Genomic DNA, 11884 nt, shown 5'->3' with positions numbered 1-11884 from the left:
TGTTAATCTAGCAGTATCATTCTGTTTGGTGAGGGACAACATATATTTAATAGACACGAAAGAAAAAAGAAGAGGAACATGCCATTGATAGAATATTTAAACATTCTTGATTACTTAAATAAAACAGCTAAATGCGATAAACTTCATTGTATAACAGCATAATGACAATCATAATGATCCTCTTTTTTCATTCTATGATTTCGTTATGTTTGATTGTTCTTTTGATTCATTATGCTTTGTCGATTTCTCCTTCTTCTTTTTTTTTTTTTGGGGGGGGAGGGGGAGGTCTAGGGTACCTTTTCACTTTTAATTGGGTTTGACCTCGCGTTCTTCGGTTTTATATGTCCAAAATATTTTAGTAGGGCCTACAATTTTACTACCGAAACTTTGCAATATTATTTGAAGCTGAAAACCAAAGTTTTGCATCTCTTTCAGGGGCGGATCCAGGAATTCCGTAAAGAAGGGGCGCGTTTACAAAATTAAAGGGGGGAGGGGGGGCGCACACACCCCTCCCCATTTTTTTCTTTTTATTTCTTTTGTTTCAACAAAAAATAAAGGGGGGGGGGGGAGGGGCGTGCGCCGGTTGCGGTCCTCCCTGGATCCGCCACTGTCTTTTGTATCCTTGACATATAGTTTCATTGTTTCTGTATATTGATTTGAAAAAAAAAAAAGATAGAAAGTGGAAACTGGTAAACTCAACTCAACTCAATTAACTCAGATAAATGAATCCCAAATAATTCAGTTTGAATAGTGCCCTGCTGTGGAAGAATAGATTACATGTAGGCCAGTGAGGGACATGTATTTTTGCAAAGTCGTGTGTTTTTTATTCATAGTTTGCATGTTTCTGCCTTTGTTTTCTTTTGTGTGTGTGTGTTTTTTTTTTTTTTGTGGTGTATGTGCGTTGTGTTTTATGATCGAACAGAGAGCACAGACCTCCGCCAAGCACGTGCCAAGCATGCAGCTCATTTCCACCACTGATCTTGTTCTTCCATAGAGATACATGTATCAGTGATTTCCACCCATACGTACTTATAGCATTGTGTGCTGAAAGTCGCCCGATTTCCCAATATAGAAGCCTTTGTTACGTCATAAACCTTCAGCTGCACGGCGCGCCTCGCTCTAGCAGAAACTAGAGCACGCACTTTAGTGCGCGCATGCAAACCTCTACGCGCAGCCTGACTCCCAAGTTCATTGACCCTACCTGCCAAAATAATAATAATAATAATGATAATAATAATAATAATAATAATAATAGTGGCTACTTGTATAGCACACAGGTCCACTTTTCAGTGCTCATGGCGCTTCAAAAATGAAAAGATATCACATATTTACATGCATATACTCAAACATTTCAACAAAGAAAAAAATGGTAAACAAAAACAAATATATACCAAATAAAGAATACAACATATACCAATTAGAAATACAATATTGATCCAACATTAATGACAAACAGCAATTACAGTCCTCAGTATGAAAGCAACGGATAAGTTTTAAGTTTTGATTTGAATGACTCTGTAGATGACAGTTCCCTTAACTGAAGAGGTAACTGATTCCATAATTTTGGTCCCATAACGGAAAAAGCACGATCACCATACCCATGATTTACTCTGGATGTTTGGAGTAAGAATGTATCTGATGATGAACGTGGCCTTCGTGTCGGATTGTATTTTTGAACAGAATTACTTATGTATACAGGGGAAAAAGAGTGAACTGAATGATGTACTAATAATAGAATCTTGAAAGTAATCCTTTTTCTACAGGTAACCAATGTAAGGAACGGAGAACTGGTGACATGGAATCAAACTTATTAGTAAAAGTTAACAATCGGGCAGCAGAATTTTGCAACCGTTGAAGTTTTGTGACATCTTTGTTGGGAAGATTTCACAACAATGAATTCAAATAATCCAACCGAGAAGAAATCAAAGCACGAATAAGTACCTCAGCTGCAGATTTAGACAAATATTTCCTTAATATGAAACTTAAATTACGCAACTGATATCGAACATTTAGTTGTATATCATCCGCATAACAATGATAACTAATACAATGCTTGCGAAATACTTCACTAATTGGTTGCATATACCGAGAAAAAACAAACAAACAGCGGGCCTCCAACAGAACCTTGAGGTACACCAAACTTTGTCATAGTTTTACAAGAGGTAGAATCACCAATTCTGAAATAATGAGATCGATCACATAAGTAGGATATAAATCAATCTAGAACAGTTCCTTTGATGCCCAAATATCTCAATCTTTGAATCAGAATAGCATGATCGACTGCGTCAAAAGCTGAGCTCATATCAAGCATGATAAGAGCAGTGATGTTACCACTATCTAATTCACTGAACACAATATCTGTTAAGTTGACTAACAGTGTTTCTACACTATGACCAGGCTTGTATGATACGCAGATTGAAATGAATCAAACAATTCATTATCTTGCAGATATGTTGTCAGTTGTGAGAAAACAACCTTCTCAGGCAATTTACTCAAATAAGGTAAATTTGAAATTGGGCGATTATTTTTTAGATACTCCTGATCTAAGCCTGCTTTTTTCAAAGTTGGATGAATAACTGCTTTTTTACACACCTGTGGAACTACACCTAATCTCAGGCTAGCATTTTATGATTCTTGTGATAACGGGTGCTAAAACTCTGCCACATGACTTCTTAAACAAATCTGTTGGGATTGGATCAAGTTCACATGATTTGTTTGGTGAGTTCTTTATAAGCTTTTCTATCTCATTAACAGCGACAGACTGAAACTCACTCAATTATATATTTAAAAAGTCCTTCATAAATTCCCCAAAAATTCTCGGATCACTTCCAAAATTTAATCATCTGTTACTTGTATACCATTCTAAACCTTTCCTGCAAGTTTCATCCAAATCCGTTAACTACTTTAGTGAGTTATTTTGCACACGGACAAACTAACTAACTATAAAGCACTCTGAGAGCGCAGACCTCCGCCAAGCAGCTACTTTCCACCGATGATCTTGCTCTTCCCAAAGAGATTTTTCTTCTCTCCACCACCGGGGAAAAGTTCTTTGGGCTCTTCCATGATAGAGATCAGTGATTTCCACCCATAGATATAATATACATGCTGAAAAATTGCCCGATTTCCCAATATAGAAGCTTTTGTTACGTCATAAACCCTTAGCTGCGCCTCGCCCTAGCAGAAACTTTAGAGCACGCACTTTCTGTTTGTGATTGATAACCTCAAAAATGCGCAGCTTGAACTCCCAAGTTCATTGACCCTACCTGTCAAAATATCAAAAAATCCTTCATAAATTCAAAAAAAAATCGAATCACTCCCAAAATTTAATCAATTTAATCATTCGTTACTTGTGTAATTCTCAACCTTTCCTGTAAGTTTCATTCAAATCCGTTTACTACTTTTTGAGTTATTTTGCACACGGACACACAAACAAACGATATAACGAAAACATAACCTCCTCCCTTGGCGGAGGTATAACTGAGCCTCTTTTTCTTTATTTTCTTTGGATTCAAGTTGAATAAGTTTTCTCAAGGAAAAGATGAAGATGTGAAAACTGCATTGGATGCCTATTCCCCCCCCCCCCCCCCCCAAGGGATACCCAGGGCCCCATTTCATAAAAGATGTTAGGATGGCATCTCTCGCTGGAATGGCAACTTCCAATGGCAACAGCCAATCAGGAAGCTGGATTTTTGTCATGTATGACAATTGTCATTCCAGCAAGAGTTGAACTACATTTGCTAATTACACATTAGGCCCTATTTTATTAATCATAGTGTTAACGGGCATACCTGGGGCCGTATTCTGAGGGCATTAGCGTTTGGTTAGCACTTAATTAGCGAATTCTTCGCGATCTTTTGTCGTGCGGTCACACTAGCAGCCAAACTTGGATCAAGAAGTTTCTGGTTATTGGTACGCGCGCGCAAGAAAGAAGAAAGAACACGCCGTCCGATGGCTAGTGATTGTGACGTAACAATGCGCATCTGTACATGACAATGGCGCTTCGGAGACACCGCCCGCAAGCAGGGGCCTGTCTTATAAAGACTTGTGATAGTTAGTTTATGAAGGTGAACTTGTCCTTTAAATCAATCACAAGTTTCTTGTGACCTGCAATGCAAGTTGCGATTGATTTGGGGACTTGCGATTGATTTGAAGGCTTTATAAGACGAGGCCCAGATCGAGAAGTTTGGCGGGGGTGAGGGAAATATACCTAGTTCGCTGGAGTGGGAAGTATCGCGAGAAGTTTTGCGAGAAGTTTCGCGGGAATTAAGTTATACAGGCTAAACTTCGAGATCTTATAGATCGCGAACTTATCTTCTCGATCTTTTGCCAGTCTGACCGCGCCTATAGTGGGGCAAAATATAATACTGAGTAACAAAAAAAAAAAAAAATGGTCGAGATGCTCATACTCATCAGCATCCGGCAGAGAGTATGAAATTTGAATTTGAAGTCATAACGGTGGCCGACCCAGTGGTCAGATCTCTTGGATCCGGCAATTTTTGAAATCAGCGCCCCAACAAAATTATAAAACAAAATTATAAAACAAAACCCCGTTTGCCATGGATTACAAAATCATCATTGAGGTCAATAAATAGGAAAAATCGGTTGTTTTATAAGTATAAAACAAATCAGACTTTTGAATCTAAACAAAAATATATTGTTTTATAGAAATATACTGACATCACTACTGCGCAGGGCAAAGAAAGATTACTATCTTTTTCAATTCAATTCTGTGTGCAATAATGTAAAGGGAACATGGAAAGTTATTCGGAATGTTTTGAATGTAAACCCCAAAACTTCGGGTATTCCAAAGCTTGTAGTGAATGAAGAAGAAATTGAAGACAAAAAGGTATATGCGAAGCTTTTAATGAATATTTTTCTAATATAGGTGTTAATTTATCACATGCCATTCCAGACATGCAGGACACATACAAAGATTTTCTGGATAATCCAAACCCCAAAACATTGTTCTTAATTCCTGTAGTAGAAACAGATGTGCTTGATATTGTAAGTAGCCTAAAGAGGAAAAAGAGTCCTGGGTATGATGGAATTAGCAATGATTTGTTAAAAGAAATTATACAATATATAGTAAGACCCCTTACTCACATTTATAATTTGTCCATCGTTTATGGTATTGTGCCCGATAAAATGAAAATCGCAAAAGTTGTTCCTATTTTTAAAAAAGGAAATCGTACAGAAATAGGTAACTATCGACCTATATCTTTACTTACAGTTTTTTCTTAAATTCTTGAAAAACTTGTATACTCTAGACTTATTGCATTTCTTAAATCATGTAATATTTTTTCTACTTCTCAATTTGGTTTTCGTGAAAGGCACACAACATCTCATGCTATCTTGTGTTTAGTAGAGAAAATAGCATCTGCCCTAGATAATCATCTTCATACTATTGGTATATATTTAGACTATTCCAAAGCGTTTGACACTGTCAATCATGATATCTTGTTGCATAAGCTCTAAGAGGATCAGCACCTGAATGGTTTAAAAGTTATCTTAGAAACAGACAACAGTTTGTACAACTAAATGGTATTGGTTCTAGAATGCAGTCTGTCACCTGTGGAGTACCCCAAGGGTCTCTCCTATATGAGGACCGCTGTTATTTATTCTCTATGTAAATGACTTTCCAAAATCATCAAATGCCTTTTCTTTCTTGTTATTTGCAGATGACACTAGTATTTTTTTGCTCTAACAAAGATCTGCGTGTCCTGTTGGAGACAGTAAATATGGAATTACATGGATTAACTAATTGGATTCATGCCAATAAGTTATCCTTGAATCTGCTTAAAACAAAATACATATTATTCAGTAATAGAGACACCTTAATGCCTGGTCCTGTAATTTTTGATAATGTTCAGATTGAAAGAGTTATATCAACCAAATTTCTTGGCATCCATGATATTGATGACAAGTTGAATTGGAAAATGCATACAACTCACCTTTGTAATCTTCTCTCTAGAAATGTAGGTATGATGAACAAACTAAAGTCTTTTCTTCCAAATAGCATTTTGGCCACTATATTCATCTTTGATTTTGCCTTACTTAAACTATGGTGTATTGGCTTGGGGTGCTACAGCCAAAACTCGCTTAGAAAAATTTTTGCTTCTTCAAAAGAGAGCTGTTAGGATTATGTCAGCAGCAAATGCACATGCTCATACTGATACGCTGTTTTATGGGAATAATGTTTTAAAAATACAAGATATTTATCTATTGTATTTGGCATCCCCCATGTATCAGATCAATAATGATAATGTGCCCCACGCAATAGCGTCCATGTTTGTTAAGAATGATAGAATACACAATTATTGTACGAGACAGGCTGCTTTATATCCAACATGTTTATATCATTTCACATCAGTCAGAACCCAACTCAGAAATAATACTGTCGCATTGGCAGGCCCAAAATACTTGAACTCTCTGCAATCCTCTTTTAGACAGGCCATTAGCCTATCTGGATTTAAACGTAAGATGAAATCTTATCTTCTTGACAGATACAATGAATCCTGATGTGTTTTTTTTTTTTGTATTACTGTACTTCAGATGAAATAACTTGCATAGTTATAAATATACATTTTTGTGCATAATGTGAGTCTGTTTTATGAATAGCAATTGGGACCCTTTTCAAATTGTTGTTTACTGAGGTCCTACTGTACAAAAGATTTGTGTGACATACAACTTGTGTCAAATATTTTGACCTTCTGTGTATTGAAATTTGAACCTGTATATATTTTTTTATTTTTTACACTCTGAAATTTGTCAGAGGGAATACATACATGTGTTTCCACTGTTGATAAAGTTCCATAAATTGTAATCTTTAAATAGGGCTGAGTGTTAAATTCACATCTTTATGAATAATTAGACATATGTAGGCTTTTTGATATAATCTGCTTCATTGGTTTTACATTTTTTTTTCATTGATTAATGCTGAGCTACATCTTAGCACTGGATATCTTGTAAGTCATTGCCTTTATTTCACCCTCTTTACTCTTGTCCCTGTAACTGTGTGTCCAAGTCCAAGTTATTTTTTTTCTTCCCATTATTCAATCCCGTATTCTGTTTTAAATACATTTTGTTTTCTTTTAACATCCGTTAGTGTGCTTTCTCCCCCCCCACAATTATCATTTCATTTTCGCATATTGTATGTATATATTGTACACAGTTTTCAGGCTGAATTTTCCAGTCTTGTGTATCTGGTGTTTTTTTTTTTTTTTTGTATCTGTGAATAGGAGTTTCTGCAATTTACAAGCTTTGCTTCTCAGCAGGACTCCTATCTTTTCCACCTCATGTACTAGTATATGTTAACTCTTTTTAGCTATCTGTCATGTTTGTGTAATCATTGATTTCTTGTCTTCACCCAATACCGAGGTACTACAATTTCTGTACTTTGTTTTCTTGGTGGAATTGAACAAATAAATTGAATTGAATTTAAATTGAAAATATCCATGTTTATCCAAAATGTCATACTCGCCGCCGGATGATGCATGTGATTCACGGTGAGCATCTTTTTCACTTTTATCTGCCCCACTGTAGGCCCTGTAGGTGGAAATCACAGCTGATCTCAACAGATCGAAGAACAAGAACAGTGGTGGAAATAGCTGCTTGACGTGCCCTCTCAGAGTGCTTCTCTAGTTTTATAATTATTATCATAGAAAAGATGAAACAGTGCAACAGTCAGTCAAACATAACTTGTCAAGATGACACATACATATTGTACCACGAGTGTAGAACTTGATGTGAGCAGGTGAGAGAGCGCGAGCGCAACTCTCTGTACTGCGAGCTGCAGCGATGCATGCTGCTGCTGCACACAAGGCACAACGCAGCGCGCATGCAATCCCTGTCACGTACGTCGGCCGTACGTACGTTCATGATGACGATATGGCGATCGCGGATAACAAAATAACGCATTCACATACTACTAGTATTACACAGTAGTCTACACGCACGTACGTACGTACGCAGGGAATGTTCCTACGTAAAAGACTATGGCTGCTCGCCCGCCACTGAAACTGGGGGAACTGTACCAGCATGTCTTTATGGAATAAACCTCAAATATTAACGATGTATGAAGATGAGCTTTACTGAATGACATGACAGAAGATTGAAAACAAACCACTCTCAACTGTAAGGGGATAGAACACACGAAAGATAAGATTATTCAGCACATCTAAGAGGAAACAAATAGTGAACCGCAAAGGTTGTCCGTCTAAACTCGTTGAATGAAATTTCATAGCTGCCTATGACGTCATCGATTTTACAAGATGGCGGTAGAAAGGATAAGCCATGGCTAGTAGACATCCGACAGAACGGTAAGAAATTACACCCTCGTATCGAACTTGCACGGTGTTGAATTTGATAAATATCAATTCCTCGAAAACTGAAGAATTCGGTGGTGTGTCGTATGATGTGATTCATCCTTTCGCTTCGAAATAATAAGGAATTATAATGGAGTCCTGGTCTTTCGTTTTGCGTTCGTAGTGCGTGATTTTTTTCCCCCCTTGATGCCAGGATAATAAAGATGCAAGGGAGTGAGCTGAGTGAGAGGGCTACCTTACCCAGATTAGTTAGACTTTGGTATGTTTGGATTATGTATAACGATGATGTTTTCCCATGGATATAGTCTTGATGTGCTGACGATGCTGTATTGAAAAACCTAGAGTCAATACCATCAGTAGTCTCCAGTTGCTTTGACCAGATTGCTATGTTGAAGCACATGGCTGTGCGCATGAAAACTTGCCTATTTTACACAGAATATGCACCCTTCTTTACCTCAAAGACTTGATATGAGACTCCTCATATTACTAGCGGGGTTTAGACAACATACTCTGAAAATGGCGTGAGAATTCCTGGGTGCGTCATTTTCATTACAGACGCACTTGCAATACGCGTCCGGTCCCACAACGCTTGGTCATACAGTGTAACTTGTAATTGAGTAAAAACTAAGCCAAGTCAAGTGGTCTTTTTTTTTTTTTTTGGGGGGGGGGGGGGATGTATTTAAATATTTAAAGTTTTGACTTAATTTTACCCATCATTAATACGATCAATCTGAATTGGCTTCGCAGCTAACACTCAACACCCCTAACGATGTTAGCTGGGTAGTATTCCAAGCAATGAACAGGCAAGTTCCTGAAATGTTAGGCAATTGCGCACTTTACGGCCATATCGGTACCTCATTCGCTGTATGCCAAGGTGATATCCCAAGAACCACCACAAAATGAGCAGCTGGCAAGCTTCTCTTGCTGTATGGAATGCCGTTTGACAAATTATACAAGGTCACTAAAAGCCCGCCTCACTGCACTTCTGCGGAGCGGACACATCAAATACTGTGCGATCACGATTCTGTGTGCCTTCTTTTGCTCTCCGCTGCAGGATTATCTAGATCTTTTTTGTATATGGTAACCCTACTACATATCGACCACCCTTTTTAAAACCGACCGCGTAGTATTGGCGCACAGAACGCTTAGTACTTGGTATGCACTTCACTTCGCGCAGAGCACATAAGAATGGATTGACTTTGACCATTGATGAGGATGTGTGGGAAAACGCGAAAATCCACTGTTCATAAATGGTTTAAATCAAGGACAAAATTTCGAATGAACATTTTAACCGACTCGTGATGTAATGTCCATGGAAGTTTCTAAAAAGCTTCGTACAACACGGTGTTCAATACAACTCGGTTTGCGTGCATTGTCAATGCAAAAACAGCGGTCGATCTCAATAAAGGAGCGGCATCGTGGGGAGCTGAAACGAGGCCATGCAAGTTCGACGGCGATATTTTTTGTACTGAAACTTCGAATTGAAAAGGGAACAATGGCATTTGATAGTGTTGGATTTTTCTCAATCATGTAGGTCAAGTTTTTTTATGTGAAATTTCAGTGTTGAATATTCTTACCAAGCAAATAGAAATTAGGCGGTCGATGAGTAGTAGGCCCAACCATACATGTATAATGTTGCATCGCAGAAAAATTACCATGATCATGGCGCAATGTGTGAGAAAGTTGGCATTAGTCTGCGATACAATAGAATCCCTTTTTGAACTATTTTTTTATGCCTCCTTCATCCATCCCGATCCGACCCCATCACAAATTGCGCAAACCAACCACGCGGGTGGGGCTTGTGTGTGTGTGTGTGTGTGTGTGTGTGTCCATGTAGTGGCTGCCCGTAAAATAAATGCACACTTCGCACAGTGTCTGGTCGGGCTCGTTAAACAGTAACTGTGTAGACGAAATAAACACCAACAGACTGACGAATCGGGAATAAGTTTTTTTTGGGTTTTTTTTTAATTATTATTTCACAGAATAATTTTTGCCAAGGCCAGGAATCCCCTGCTTAAGATATAACTCAGAATTCATTCATTGAAAAATCGTGATTGAAGCACGGAAGTTTACCACTCTTTGCGTTCTGTTGTGTGCCAATGCACAGCACCCTGTTTGTTTAGGGTATGCTCGCGCTCGATCACGCCACGCCGGGCAATTAAGGGCGTTAGAGCAACCATGTGGCGTACTGTAAATGCTTTCATCACACACACACACTGCATCCTAACGCGAAATCTCACACACACGCACATAGTACAGTTTCCGGAAGACGCACTGTTTGAACCCGCAGTGCCCGATAGGTACTTGAATTCACATGCACTTTGTACAGTTTGATTAGAACTAAATAGAAGCGTGCAAAGCTGCAAGCTAGATTTCTAGATCTATTCTTTCTTTTTTTTTGAAGAGGATGCAGAGGAGCAAATAAGTTCTCTATCATATGCTCAACATCAAGGAACAAGGCAGAGTGAGCTTCCAAAAAAAATCAGACTGCCTGCCATAATCTAGCTGCTACATGTACACTGTAGCTGCTGCTTGTATTACTAGTTATACTACATCACAAGCTAGCAAATTCTGTTGTCACAACACATGCAAATCACATCATTTCACACACTCGCATTGTCATTCACCTCAGGAAAGTCCCTTAGTCACCTTCAAAAATTCAACAGAAATCAAAAATTTCGCCACAAAAATGCAAAAATCAGTGCCATGTTTCCAAAGCATGCGGGACTTGAGTCCAGTGTTAAGAATAGGGGTTGCCTAAAAATTGAGAAATATGCCGTTCTGTCAGAAGTTTTTTTTTGTTTGTTTATTGCAAGCTCCGAGTGTGATGGTATTGGCAAAAACGTGAAAGGGTCATTCTTCGCTAAGTGTACATGTATATTTTTGGCCTTACAAATTATTGAGAGAAAGAGTGTCTCAGAAATGGAAAATCTTTCATAAAATGGGAAAATCACAATGAATGTTGACTTCATTTAATACGGGTGCAATCTTTATGGGGTGTTTCCTCATTTAAAATACCTTTCAATTTTTAGTGTTGCAGTGATGAGTAAATTCAAAATGTGACGTGACGGAGATGATGTGACGGAGATGATATTTTGTAATCTAATTTGGCACAAACAAATTTAAGGATACCGGTAGATATTTAATGCAACTGAACCCCCCAAAAATAGCAATGGTTAAAGGACTTCCAATATGATTAACACCATACATTTTTTATATCACTTTATTGTTATTTTGTACTAAAGAAAAAACTCCCTCAACGTCATCTCCGTCACTTTTTGTGACGGAGATGACGGGTCCAACAATTAATGGCCTCGTATCATCTTCCTAATCCACTCACCCACGGTAAGAACCGTGTGTACTGGTAGAGGGTATGATCTTCTCTCCCGTTATGCCACCAAAATTATAAATTGATTTGATTTGATGTGTAATCTTAAGCGTTCGGAAATGATGCTGAATAAAGGTACGACCTGGCTTTTGTCACAAATTTCCAAAAAATTATAACTTTATTGATTAAAATAGGGGAAAAACCAGGTGAGTTCTCCAACTTCAGCATGTAT

Source organism: Diadema antillarum, unplaced genomic scaffold (genome assembly GCF_040938485.1).
Source record: "Diadema antillarum isolate AM-2024a unplaced genomic scaffold, OU_Dant_1.0 seq00000612_RagTag, whole genome shotgun sequence".
In the NCBI taxonomy this organism is placed as follows: Eukaryota; Metazoa; Echinodermata; class Echinoidea; order Diadematoida; family Diadematidae; genus Diadema; species Diadema antillarum.
This window is presented reverse-complemented; position numbering follows the sequence as displayed.